Consider the following 14,220-nt stretch of genomic DNA (forward strand, 5'->3'; position numbering starts at 1 on the left):
TTTCTCTCTTGACATCTCTCTGACTCTCAATACCCCTCTCTCACTTTCTCACACTCACATTCACTCTCTTTCTTTTTCTTTCTCTTTTCTGCTTATAATAAATGGCTCTAAATTGCTCCTTTTTGTCTCTGTCCTTTTTCTTCCTTCTCTCTTTTCTCTTTATGTCCCTCTCTCACATTCTTCACTTATCAGTCTTTCTCTCTCTCTCTCTGACTCTCAATATCTTAGAATCTCACTTTCTTATTATTTTTGAATTGTCCTATTTTTTTCTGTCTTTTTCATTCCAAATATTATAGTCTATTTATTTTGTTCCTTTCTTTTATATATTTTTTACTTCTTTCTCACTGACTCTTCTTACTGGTTTTTAATATTCCAATCTCCCTTTTTTGTATCTCTTATTGTCTCTCTGTTTTTCTCTCTTCTATCATTTTCAATATTTTCTCTATTTTTTGTGCTTCTTTCTCATTCTTTCTATTGCTCTCACTTTCTCCCACTCATTTTCTGTCTCTTTCTCTTCCTTCTCTCTTTCTCTTTATGTCCCTCTCTCAAACTTTCTCTCACACTCTTCACACATCAGTCTCTCTCTTCCTCTCACTTTTTTCTTTTTTAGTCCTCCCTCTTTCTCTCTCTCTCTCTCTCTCTCTCTCTCTCTCTCTCTCTCTCTCTTTCTCTCAGGCTGGTCTGTTTTTCATGCTTGTGGGAAAATAGCAGCTCATGTTTCTTAAGATGCTTCACACATTCCTCACTCTATCTACAGATCACACAGCCCAACGACCCGCCGAGCTGAGAGAGAGAGAGAGAGAGAGAGAGAGAGAGAGAGAGGGACACAGACCCGGCTCAGAGCGAGCGGGGGATTTCTGATTACGTACAGAGGTTAAGAGAGCGAAGGACAAAAATAACGTCATATTCTGGTTCCTGAGTTTTCTCACTGTACTCTTACAGAGACGCTCAGAACATCTCACAAACTCTGCTCCCTTCATTTACAAATGAAATGTAAAATGTACTGATGATCAGTGAGGGTTTGGAGAGTCATGTCTGTCATCTGCTGGTGTTGATCCACTGTGTTTTATTATCAAGTCTAAAGTCAGTGCAGTTTTGTTTTCCCACAAAATCTTACAGCACTTCATGCTTCCCTCTGCTACTGAAAACTTTTATGAAGATGTGGATTTCATTTTCCAGCAGGACTTGGCACACTGCCCACACTGCCAAAAGTACCAATTGGTCTTATATAATATTAAAATAATATAATTTTGTTCTGTAAGCCATAATCATCATGTATAACACATCTTTATAATATATGAGTTTCACCTTTTGAACTGAATTATTAAAATAAAGTGACTTTTCAATGATATTCTAATTTTATGAGAAGCACCTATATTGTTATACTTTATCCTACATCTTTTATTATTTGTAAAAAAAAATAAAAAATACTCAGTGTGTTTGTGATAATAAATCATTCGGGAATGGATTCTTACTTATTTGTATTTCTCTTATACTTTTTCTCTTCTTTTTTGCTTTGAAATTGATGTAAAGAATGCAAAATACTGGAAAAAGGAAAATGTAAAATCGTATTTGTATTGAATCATATTGTACTATGTTGTAAAAAAAAATATATATATATATATACATATATATATATAAACAGCTCTGTAAAAAATAAGTTTCTGAATCAGTGTCTCTGATTTTGCTATTTATAGGTTTATGTTTGTGTAAAATAAACATTGTTGTTTTATTATATAAATTATGGACAACATTTCTCCCAAATTTCAAAAAATGTGAATAAAAAAATTGAGAAATGGCTGAAATAACAAAAAAGATGCAGAGCTTTCAGACCAGAAATAATGCAAAGAAAACAACAAGTTCATATTCATAAAGTTTTCAATATTTGGTGGAATAACGCTGTTTTTTTGTCACAGTTTTTTTTATGCATCTTGGCATCATGTTCTACTCCACCAGTCTTACACACTGCTTTTGGATAACTTTATGCCTTTACTTCTGGTGCAAAAATTTAAGCAGTTCAGTTTGGTTTAATGGCTTGTGATCATCCATCTTCCTCTTGATTATGGATTGGTTATATAATGTTGATTTCAGAAGAAACAATAAAGAATTAGGATGAGTCCCAACACTTTATATATAGAAGGACGTGGTGTATACTCTTCCTCTAGCTCATATCTGGTATTAGATTAAGCTAAATGCCAATAGATTTATGATTATCATTTCCAGAATGTCTTACACTACTGGCAATACCTCTCTTTCTGTCAGATCGTATTCATTTTTAGAAGAAGTGTCCACAAACAATCGGACATGGAGTGTATGATTTTTAATTCAATGTTAAAGCACTTGTTCTGGAAGAAAGGAGAAAGGCAATAACCGCAGGCAGTAGCTGCTGCTGGTCCACTCAAGATTTTGACCTCGCTGGAAACTGACGGGCAGTGTGATGAGACAAATATGAGGGCAAGTTTCAAGGCCAGAGTCGGAATGCTCTGTCTTCAGGAAAATAAGGGAGGAAAGAGAGAGAGAGAGAGAGAGAGAGAGAGAGAGAGAGAGAGAGAGAGAGAGAGAATGAAAAAGAACTTCTCAGCAGGGTCAGAAAATCTGGCACTGACGCCTCACGACAATAAATCAGCGAGTTGTCCGAACCCTGCGGAATGCCACACTCACTATACTGCTAACATTATACACTCCCACACTGGAAAAACACACACTCGCACATATTCATGTGCACACAAGAGTGCACGAGGTGGTTCACACACTCTGCATAACTCCTATATATCAAAAACAATGTACTTTATGTCCTGTACTGTATGTCACATTTGTGTAACCCCTATTAATTAATGCATTCAGAGAATTATTTTAAGTTGCATCCACTTCTGACACCAATTTACTCTTTTCTATTCTTTGCACTATAAGGTGCATCAGATAATAAAGCACATTACGTGACACTAGTAAGGAACAAGGGTAGGATGTCGCCATGTTTCCCTTCTAATTCAGCAGGTCTAAACAAAGCTGTAATTCTTAAAATAACCCTTTTTTATTTAAAGTCAAACGAGCGTTGGATGTTAATCTACACCGATTTCTTAGTAAGGTTAGATTAGCTAGCGGCTCATCCCACATAGCATGTTTTAACATGGTAAATGTAAACTACAGGCCGATATACTAACCTCTGAATGGCTAAAGAGTTAGCATTAAGCGCGGTTAGAGGATAATGCTAATGCTGCTCCAGAAGTGCTAGCCAGGGTTAGCAGCAGGCTACTGGCCGATAATACTCACCTATATATGAATAGTGAAAGAGCTAGCACTTAGTGGCTAATGCTAATGCTGCTCCAGCAGTGCTAACCGGGGCTAGCACTTTGTGGGGTTAGCGGCTAATACTAATACTACTATTTACTACATAGTGAACCCAACATTATACAGTATATGGACAAAAGCATTGGGGCACCAGCTGATAAATGCTACATTAAGGGTATTAGAATAGATTATCCTGTTTTTGTTGTAGTTACTGACTCTACTGTTGAGGAAATGTATTTTACTGGATTTTAGAAGCATTGCTGTGAGGATTTGATTGCATTCAGTGACAACAAAGGTAATAGGGAGGTCAGGATGTTGGATGATCACCATCCAAACCCACCTCCCCAACTCGTGCCATCCAACAGTTCCTTTACTGCTCCAAAGCTCAATACTGTTTTTTTTTATAATCTATTCTAGCCTATGCCTGGCATTAGATTATTACTGATGAGTGCCAGTTTCATCACAATGCTTTTGATGGTCTTTGCGGTGATTCTTTTTCTTTACTTAGTTGAGTAGTTCTTGCCATAATATGTATAATAGAACATTACTCAAATAGAGCTATTCACTGTATACCTGTAACTCTAAATCTTCACTACAACTTTACAACTGATGCTCTCAAACACATTGTTAACTCTTAACAGGTTCAGCACAGCTGTTAACTGAAAGATGGAAATTCCAGGTGACTCTACCTCATAAAACGTACTAAGTGAACCCAGCTGTTTAATCTGTCCAACTGTTCCAACTGTCTAATCTAATCTTCTTGCAAGAATCTAAAATATAAAACATATTCTGCTTTGTTTAACCCTTTTTTAGGCTAGTCTCCAGCAGAGCAGACTTCAGTATACAAGGCTGGGGGAGTAGGCCACTTGGACCAGCCTTAACCAACCCACCCACCCCATCATTACAGCTGAGGGAGAACCATCGCCGCGGCTAAGTGCCGCAAATTCAGCGTTTTACAAGCCCTGTTCCCTCTAAATCTTTAATGGCTGGGGGTCGAGCCGGGCCAATTAGGAATTTCTCTCCGCCGAGGCTGAGGACCAGAGGTTTCCAGGCTGGCACCCGCCCCGACGCTTTACTCGGCCACAGGATGTGAGAAGAGAGAGGAAAAGTTGTCAAATTAGCCACCAGGATCCTTAACAGCCCTAATGAGCGAGGTTGGGCCTCGCCGCGCGAAAGCAAGTGCGCGAGGGCGGGCATTGTCACGGGGGGTTAGGAGGTGGTCTTCATACATGTCTCTGGACTGTGCACTGTGCAGCCTAGCCCAGGGCAATATGCTAAGTCCTTCTCATCCATCTCTCTCTCACACACACACACATATATATATATATATATATATATATATATATATATAAATATATATATACACACACACACACACACGCAGAAAAAGAGTTATACACACTCATACGCACACATAATCATTTACCCCCCGTCATCACTGCAATTGAAACAGAGGGTCCGGAGGGAACTGCATTGAGATTCAACACACAGCCATCCCCACAAGAAACATTATTTCATTACATATATTATGCATTCAGCATGAAAGCCAGCGCCAGCACGGTCTCTGTGTGTGTGTATGTGGAAGTGTGTGTGTGTGTGTGTGTGAATGTGTGTGTGGGTGTGGGAGAGAGAGCCAGTATCTCCATCCATGTCCAAAGCTTTGGCAAGCATGTGGCATGATCACTTCTTCTTCTTTTTCTCTTTCTCTCTTTCTTTCTTTCTCTCTTTTTTTAAAGCTGAAATGCCAAAAAAAAAAAAAAAAAAGACGGACAAGTTCTGGAAATGTATTCAGCTCATCTGGGAGGCCGGCGAGAATAGAGACGTGTAAGGCCTATTACAGAACAACCTCAGATAGCGTGAACCTAGACTACATGAGGATTGGACGGATTGGATACTAGGTTTGGACGTTTCTGTGCACAGTAACAAGTGCAGAGTGTTTTCTTCCACACAGTTTTAATATACTGTAGATTTGATTAGATTAAAATGAACTCTGATGGAGTTACTACATGGTGGGGTGTAGTAGGCAGTGATGGCCTCATAGTAAGGCCCAATCCCATTTCACCCCTTGACCCTACCGCTACCCCTTACCCCTTACCCCTTACCATACCCCTTACCCATACCCATACCCCTACCCCTTACCCATACCCTACCCCTTACCCATACCCCTTACCCATACCCCTACCCCTTACCCATACCCTACCCCTACCCCTTACCCATACCCCTTACCCATACCCCTACCCCTTACCTCTTACCCCTTACCCTTTACCCATTACCCATTACCCCTACCCATAACTCTTACCCCTACCCCTTACCCCTACCCATAACTCTTACCCCTAGCCCTTACCCCTTACCTCTCACCCCTACCCCTCTGCACTTAAAAAAAAAATGATGAGAAAAATTGACTTTAAAAAAGTTTTGCAACTTTCTGCATTTGCTTTTATTTAAGTAAATTTAATTTCAGATAAATTTAAGTAACTTCAACTCGGTTTCAAGACTTAAATGTTACATAGAGTAAATAAGTGAACTGAACTTCAGTCAATCCTTTCTTTTAGTAAACTTTACTTAGTTTCTGCATACGATATTACCTAATTACAATTATTTAATTTATACAATATTACTTAAATAATTTACGATACGTAATATATTATAATTCCTGAAATAAAATAAAAAATACTGTCTCAACACATGGATGGCATGTAATACATTATTTTTAGTATACTATTTACAATGTAAATATTTAATAGTGTGTTTTAACTAAAAATATTTAAATTCCAGGAGTTATATTATACAAAAACTTGTTTTTTTTACTTGTTTTTTTGGCTACTGCGCCTTTGCAGATCTCCACAGCAAGGGAGGTTGGGTTCCCCACTGGCACTCTGAACCTTCTCCATTCTCCACACAACCAGCAAGCTGATTGGCTTTTTGGTTTTTGCTAAAGGGCGGGACTTTATCCTTGAACATCCTCCATGATTAGCATTATGAGAAATCTCATTCATACAGTGGTCAGTGGCCTTATTCTCATCATTAGATATCTGACACAACACAGGAAAATACAAAAAGGCTTAAAAATGAGGTTTACATTCCACATTTCCAAATAATGCCGCCTGACAGTGCTACACAGAGGAACCCTGAGTGCTCCAGTAAACCATGGTGATATTAGCTAGCGGTTCATCCATGATAGCTTGTTTTAATATGGTAAACACATAGATTTTAGTCTGACATACTCACCTCTGAATAGCAAAAGAGCTTTCGCTTAGCACTGTGGTTAGCGGCTAACGCTAATGCTGCTCCAGCAGTGCTAGCTGGTGTTAGCAGCAGGCTACAGGTCGACAATACTAACCTCCGAACAGTGAAATAGAATAGCTTTCACCTAGTGTGGTTAGCTGTTAATGTTAATGCTGCTCCAGCAGTGCTAGCCGGGGTTAGCAGCAGGCTACAGGCTGATAATACTCACAAAATAGCTTTCGTTTAGCGCTGCGGTTAGAGGCTAACGCTTATACTGCTCCAGTCTTGGTGCTGGAGAAACTTCACTGAAAACTCACCCTTATAACACTGTACTTCAGCAGAGTGGCTTTACTGCTTCTTAATACCTGACTGGTAAAATTTGTACATAAGTCGCACTGGATTATTAGGCACACTGTCGATTTTTGGTAAAATATAAGGATTTTAAGTGTTTTGTAGTGCGAAAAATATGGTATTTTGTTATTCCTTCTGAAACTGATACTGAATACTGAATAAGTTTAACCCTATTCTAGACTATCAGATTTTTGATGTCGCACATTCTGTACAAGTTTTGATTTAAAGGCTTTTAAACTGTTCATTAATGGTAAGATATGTTATTTTTTTGTTTTCTCTAATCAGTTTAAAATAGTTTTAGATCATATTTACACAAATTAACTTTTTTGTGCCCTCTGTTAGAACCCTCTTACAGAAATCTTAATCTCAAAAGGACCTCAAGGCTCATGAAACGTGGCTTTCTTCTGCTTTTCATGTGTTGTTAACGCTATCTCAGCTCGGGCCGAGCCATAAAAATTTAATATTGTGTTTATGGGTTGGGTGAATAAGGACGTGTGTGTTTTGGCATCTTTATTTTGAAGAGTTTAATAGCCGGGCCTCTGAAGTGGTCTTGCTCCAGATGTCAGCTGAGCGGGTTTGTTTGCTCATTTGTCCTGCTTTATGAAGCCGTCCTCAAAGAGCACGCTCCCCACCCGTCCTCACGCCCCGCCGGCCGTTAAGTGGCTCAATTACAGCACAAGCCTGCCCTTGTCTGCGGAGAACTGGACTCACTTCTGAAAAGAAACCATTTCACCTCGGATTGAGCCAGCCTCTGTCTCTGCTCTGGTATGCTGACCTTTACTGGGCTCGGCCCAGCTGATGGGCCGGCCTAATTAAAGGGCTTGACGTCACACTACAAGAGGCAGAGGGACTTATGATTGAACCTCTGGCTCTTTCTACATCTCTATCTCTCTCTCTCTCTCTCTCTTTCTTTCTGTGACAAACATGAATAACCCACCCAACTCAATCAATTTACTGTGTAAGCTCACTGTATTATTCCCATACACCTTCCTTTACTTCCTATACTTTAGAATAAGAAATAACTTTTAAAAGTTCCACTAACAATATGAACAAAAGCACTGAGACACCTGATTATTTCTGCTGTAATTCCAAAATCATGGGTATTAAAAAAAGTTTACTCTAGTTTTGTTGGAGTTTTGTTGGAGTTTTGTTGGTCTTTATTGTCCAGTTTAGAAGGAAATCAGTCTACTAGATTTTGGATTAATTTAATGAGGTCAGTATTAAAAATGTGGTTGTATTAGATGGAGCACCATCATTCCAGAAAACAATGAAATCAGTGGATTTATCTCTCTTTACACCCCACACACATCATTGGTCCAGAAAATCTTACAGCACTTTTTTGTGCTTCCCTCTGCTTCTGACAACTTTCATGGAGATGGAGATTCGGATTTCAAACGCTTAAAAAAGATCATTTGTGTGTAATATATCTATATAATATACGAGTTTCACATTTTTTAACTGAATTACTGAAATAAAGTACAGGGGTTGGACAATGAAAGTGAAACACCTGTCATTTTAGTGTGGGAGGTTTCATGGATAAATTGAAGCAGCCTGGTGTTCAATCTTCATTAATTGCACATTGCACCAGTAAGAGCAATAAGAGTGTGAAGGTTCAATTATCAGGGTAAGAGCACAGTTCTGCTCAAAATATTGCAATGCACACTATAACATTATGGGTGACATACCAGAGTTCAAAAGAGGACAAATTATTGGTGCACGTCTTGCTGGAGCATCTGTGACCAAGACAGCAAGTCTTTGTGATGTATCAAGAGCCACAGTATTCAGGGTAATGTCAGCACAGCATACTACCAAGAAGGAACAACCACATCCAACAGGATTAACTGTGGACGCTGTAAGAGGAAGATGTCTGAAAGGGATGTTCGGGTGCTAACCCGGATTGTATCAAAAAAACATAAAACCACGACTGATCAAATCACGGCAGAATTCAATGTGCACCTCAACTCTCCTGTTTCCACCAGAACTGTCCGTCACCACAATCAATTATTTTTCAATGCTAATAGTTTGACTGAACTCAGGCTGCTGCATTTCTCCACATATTACACTGCAAATGCTATGTTACGTCCAGTTTGGTTAAATAACATCATTTCTATTTAACATTAGCGAGCGCAGGGCCGCAGGCAGCCGCAGCTGAGCCCAGCGCAGGCCTTTAGACAGGCCGCCGGCTCTCCGGTTAATGCGGCTCCCGCTTCAGCCTCATTCCTCGCTCCACTGTTATTGATTTCAGTGAGAAAGAGAGGGAAGAAGAAAGAAAGGGCCTTTTCAGGAAGAAGTTAAATGGTCAAGTAGCGGGTGGAGGGTGGCTTTCACCACTTATTGACGAGGTGGAAAAATGTCACTATTATGGAGGGCCTTTCAGGAGATAGCAAACTGATTGGATGAGTGGCCCCGGGGTCAGGCCGGAGTGCATTCCTGCCGCAGCCAAACAAGCCGCTATAAAAGGCCAAAGGAATCAGTTGAACTTGTAGAGGTGCCTCTCCACCGGTCGCCCAGTCTATTAGAGACTGTGCCCAGGATGCTCCACAGTCACCCTCTCGCTTTCTCTCTCTCTCTCTCTCTCTCTCTCTCTCTCTCTTTCTCACTTTGTTCTATCTCTTTCTCGCCCCGGCTAATCTCTCTGATATTCTTTTTCTCCCTATGATCAGAACTGTCTAAGAACCTGAAGAAAGAGGAGGAGAACCCTTTTTTAACCCTTAAAAGTTCCCTTAAATATATATATATATATATATATATATATATATATATATATATATATATATATATATATATATTTTTTTTTTTTTTTGTGGACGATAAAAGCTGTGCCAAAAGTCAAGGGACACTCATTATAACCATGAACTGATCACAAATCTCACTTTTAGGTCATTCCCAGTTCTTCTTTTTCTTCTATCATCCCATAAAAGCCCATAAGAGCCCATAGGAGTACAAATATACTAATTATACAAAAAAAAAAATCTAAATTAAATCAGTTAAATTATCTGAGCGTGTTTGACTGAACTATTTTTAATTCTCTATGTCTTTACATGTGTTTATATAATTTATTGTTCTAATTATTTATTTTTCTTCATTTTATTGCTTCGCATTTAGCCTGTCCACTTTATTCTGTCATTTTACTCAGAATTATTTTATCTCCTATTAATTAAGTATTTTATTATTTGCTTGTATTCGTCACGTCCTCTGTGTTTTGTTTACCGTTTTTGCACGCGCTCTGTGTTTTCCTTGTGTCTCTGTCTGAGTGTTCTCACCTGTGTTCCCTCACGTGACTGTATCTGTAGCTCCGCCCCCTCATTACCTGTTTGCCCAGGTGTCTTCCATTTCCGTTTCCCTCCTTGTGTATTTATACCCCAGTGTTTCTGCGGTTCCTTTGTCTGTCTTTGTTCATTATAGTTTCTATTTTGTTTATTCTCGTTTATACTCGCGCCACTTCCCCGTTCATTGTCTTGTTTGTTTCTTGTTTTGAGTTTAGTTTAAGTTTCTTTGGTTTTGTTTGTTTTGTTAAGCTTCCTGTTTGTTTTAGTTTATTCGGTTGTTTATTTGTTGGTTTAATACATTTTTTACCCTTTTACCTAAATTTCTAATGCTTTTGCGATTATTTTTTTAAATTGTTTTGATTATGAAGTTTCTTATTTTAAGCTTATCCTGATGGTAAAGGCTCAACTGCATTGAAAATGAGAGTTACTCTCAATGTATTACCAAGTGAAAATAAAGGTTGAGTGATTGATTGATTGATGTATTTTAGTTAGTGCTTTCCACTAGACTAGAGGCATTGATGACCGACATGCAACCAAACAAGATAACACCTCACAACAGCGAATGCAACAAATGCAACAAATATTTGCATGCCAAGTTTTATCCTCTAAGGCACATTACATTATGATCAGTTTACTTTTTACCATTGTCCTACAACTTTTAGAACTTAATGAACTTAATGTGTTTAAAACCACAGAATGTAAACTAATAAATTAACATTAAATATAGATTATTGCTTAATATTGACATTATAAGGGTTAAAAACATAATCTACTCATTCAGAGACACTCCTGCACAAATGACTGTACCATCTCGTTCATTATCTATACTGCCATCTGTTTCACCTACATCTCTTATTCTCTCACCCACTGACACACACACACACACACACATATAAATATATATATATATATATATAAGCCTAGAGTTAATAATCACACAGGAATCTGTAGAAAGACACCGGGGTGGTCTCAGTACAGAGATGAGCCGCCTCCATTTTGTTCTTAATGACACGCACTTGGCTGTCACTCATTTGCCAGCTGTGTTCACACCTCAGCACTCGCGTTGGCTGATTGGCAATAATGGCGGAGAGTGAGAACAAAATGTCTCCCGAGGAGTAGAGGGGGCGGGGCTAGGCTGCGGTGAGCTCCGGCTCCGGCGAATCAGCTCAAATTGATTCGTGTGCGGATCGGGTCATGATTGACTGACCTTCATTTCTCAGAAAGTAATTTTTTCAGTACTTATTTTAGTAGTTCTTGCTTTACATTACTCAACTAGAGTTATTCACTGTATACTGATGCTCTTAAACACTTCATTAAGAGACAAGAAATTCAAGTAATTAACTCTTGATGAGTTCAGCACAGCTGTTAACTGAAAGCCTGAATTCCAGGTGACTCTCCCTCATAAAACTGACTGAGAAAATCCAGCAGAGACACAGTAGAAACCCGCCAGATATTTATCCAAACACACCTCATTTCCAGACCACCACACCCACCACGCCGTGCAAAGTGTACGATAGGTCGCTATGTGTTCAAATATGTGTGGATACCCCTTCTCATACTTATAATTCATGCATTTACACATAAACAGGTGTGTAAATTGTACACTCACACAGCTTGTTTAGTCCCTATAGACGATATGATGCACTATTTGCTAGTATTTCACATTTACCTGCAACAAAATAAGCTTTATATTACTAAAAAAAAAATCAGTAAACAGTAAAAACAGTTCACTTTACCAGCCTTAAGCTATATACCATATTTGCACAACTGTTTATATGGGTTTCATAATAACCCCCCCCCCCCCCATCATTATTGCACTGTTGTCTTCTGTCTCACGTATGTCTATATCTGTGTCCTTGTTGAATTGTACATATAGTGTCTCCCATTCTTTTATATTATATATCTTATTTACACCCCCCATCATTATTGCACTGTTGTCTTCTGTCTCACGTATGCCTACTCTGTCCTTGTTGTATTTTAAATATAGTGTCTCCCATTCTTTTATATTATATATCCTATTTACACCCCATCACTATTTCACTGTTGTCTTCTGTCTCACGTATGTCTATATCTGTGTCCTTGTTGTATTTTACTTAGTACCTAGTGTCTCCCATTCTTTTATATCATATATTTCTATTTTCTGTACTTTTGCTGTAATTTGGGAAGGATTGTAACGTAACTTCAATTCTCTGTATGTCCTGTACATATGCAGTATTGACAATTAAACTACTAGATTTGACTTGACTTAACTAAATGTAAAGTTTCGAACGTTAATTCTCAACCTTTTAAAGCAGTGAACTTCCTCAGACACCCAAACCCTGCAACACTGCAACAGCGGAAGAGCCAATAATTCAAAACGAATGTATGCTACATGCTAACATCACCACAAGCCAGTGCTGTGGAGCACGCACTGAGCTAAAACACACTTGTTGGCTGCGTTTGAGCTCGACTGGGAGATGATAAGAAGCTGCTTCGCTTAATTAAAACCACAGTAGTAATCAGATGGGCTCTGGATCGGCCGGGGACGCGTGACGCGCCTGTGGCTGGCGAACTCGCTGCGGTTTGGGCTGGCGTCACTGTCTGTGCCGGGAGCCAGAGGGGGCCAGACAACAGCAGTCGTACACACAGTGCGGGGAGAGGGTCAGCGGCGGGGCACTGGAGCACCGCGGTGCTGCTGCTGCTGCTGGAGAAGCCGTGCTGGAGCGGAGGAGTGTGTTAACATCCTGTTTTCAGTGAAACACAGTTTAAATGACTACAGTGATGCAACTTCTTGAAAGAAATGGGCTTCTCCAGCCAAAACTGATATGGAATTTGGCTTCAATTTGCAAGAACAACACATTAGAATGCAAGGAATAGGACCCAAGTGTTGCATCTCAGAAGTCCCATGAATTCTGCCAGATGCTGAACTTCTATAAACACTGCAATAGCTTGTGGGATATATGTGCTCGTCTCTTCTGCATTGAATGAATGAAGTTTAATGAAGGTTTCATGACTAAATTGGAGCAGCCTGGTGTTCAATCTTCATTAATTGCACATTGCACCAGTAAGAGAAATAAGAGTGTGAAGGTTCAATTAGCAGGGTAAGAGCACAGTTCTGCTCTAAATATTACAATGCACACATTTAACATTATGGGTGACATACCAGAGTTCAAAAGAGGACAAATTGTTGGTGCACGTCTTGCTGGCGCATCTGTGACCAAGACAGCAAGTCTTTGTGATTCATCAAGAGCCACGGTATCCAGGGTAATGTCAGCACAGCATACTACAAAGAAGGACCAACGACATCCAACAGGATTAACTGTGGACGCTGTAAGAGGAAGCTGTCTGAAAGGGATGTTCGGGTGCTAAACCGGATTGTATCCAAAAAACATAAAACCACCAATTCAATGTGCACCTCAACTTTCCTGTTTCCACCAGAACTGTCCTTTGGGACAATAAATTATTGTGGTCTAAAACCAGGTGTTTCAGTTTCATTGTCCAACCGTTGTATATAGCGCCTTTCTAGAAACCCAAGGACGCTGTACAATTTACAGGTTTCACACTCAAGACAGTCTGTCTGTCTATCTATCTATCTATCTATCTATCTATCTATCTATCTATCTATCTATCTATCTATCTATCTATCTATCTATCTATCTATCTATCTATCTATCTATCTATCTATCTATCTATCTTAATGTTAGTACTAGAGTTTGTTCTCATTCTTTAGACTGGTCTTAACACTTATAGTGTTATATGAGAAGTCTTACACTTGTCTTGGTCTCAACCTTGTTCAGAATCAATCTCGCCTCAGTCTCAAACACACTATGATCTATCTGTCTGTCCGTCCATCCATCCATCCATCCATCCATCCATCCATCCATCTCACATGCTTAAAGTGGAAAATAGGTGCAAGTATGAGTGAATACCCCTTTAAATTAAGGGCCTATGGGGTCCACCTTTTACCTTTTGCCTTTATCAATCTTAAATACACATTGTTTTCATGATGAATAAGTTCTTAAAGTTGTTAATTGACTAGTTTAGAGCTGTTTTAGGTGGAAACCAGCCTGTTTTACCATCACTCACTCTGATGGAGAATGAAGGCTGG

General features: G+C 39.2%; 1 protein-coding gene across 3 annotated transcripts in view; it reads right to left on the bottom strand.

Moving 5' to 3' along the window:
* zfhx3b (zinc finger homeobox 3b) overlaps positions 1-14,220 on the bottom strand; it is a 547,203-nt gene that overhangs the window by 328,105 nt on the left and 204,878 nt on the right. The window lies entirely within an intron of this gene.

Source organism: Astyanax mexicanus, chromosome 16 (assembly GCF_023375975.1).
Source record: "Astyanax mexicanus isolate ESR-SI-001 chromosome 16, AstMex3_surface, whole genome shotgun sequence".
NCBI lineage: Eukaryota > Metazoa > Chordata > Actinopteri > Characiformes > Acestrorhamphidae > Astyanax > Astyanax mexicanus.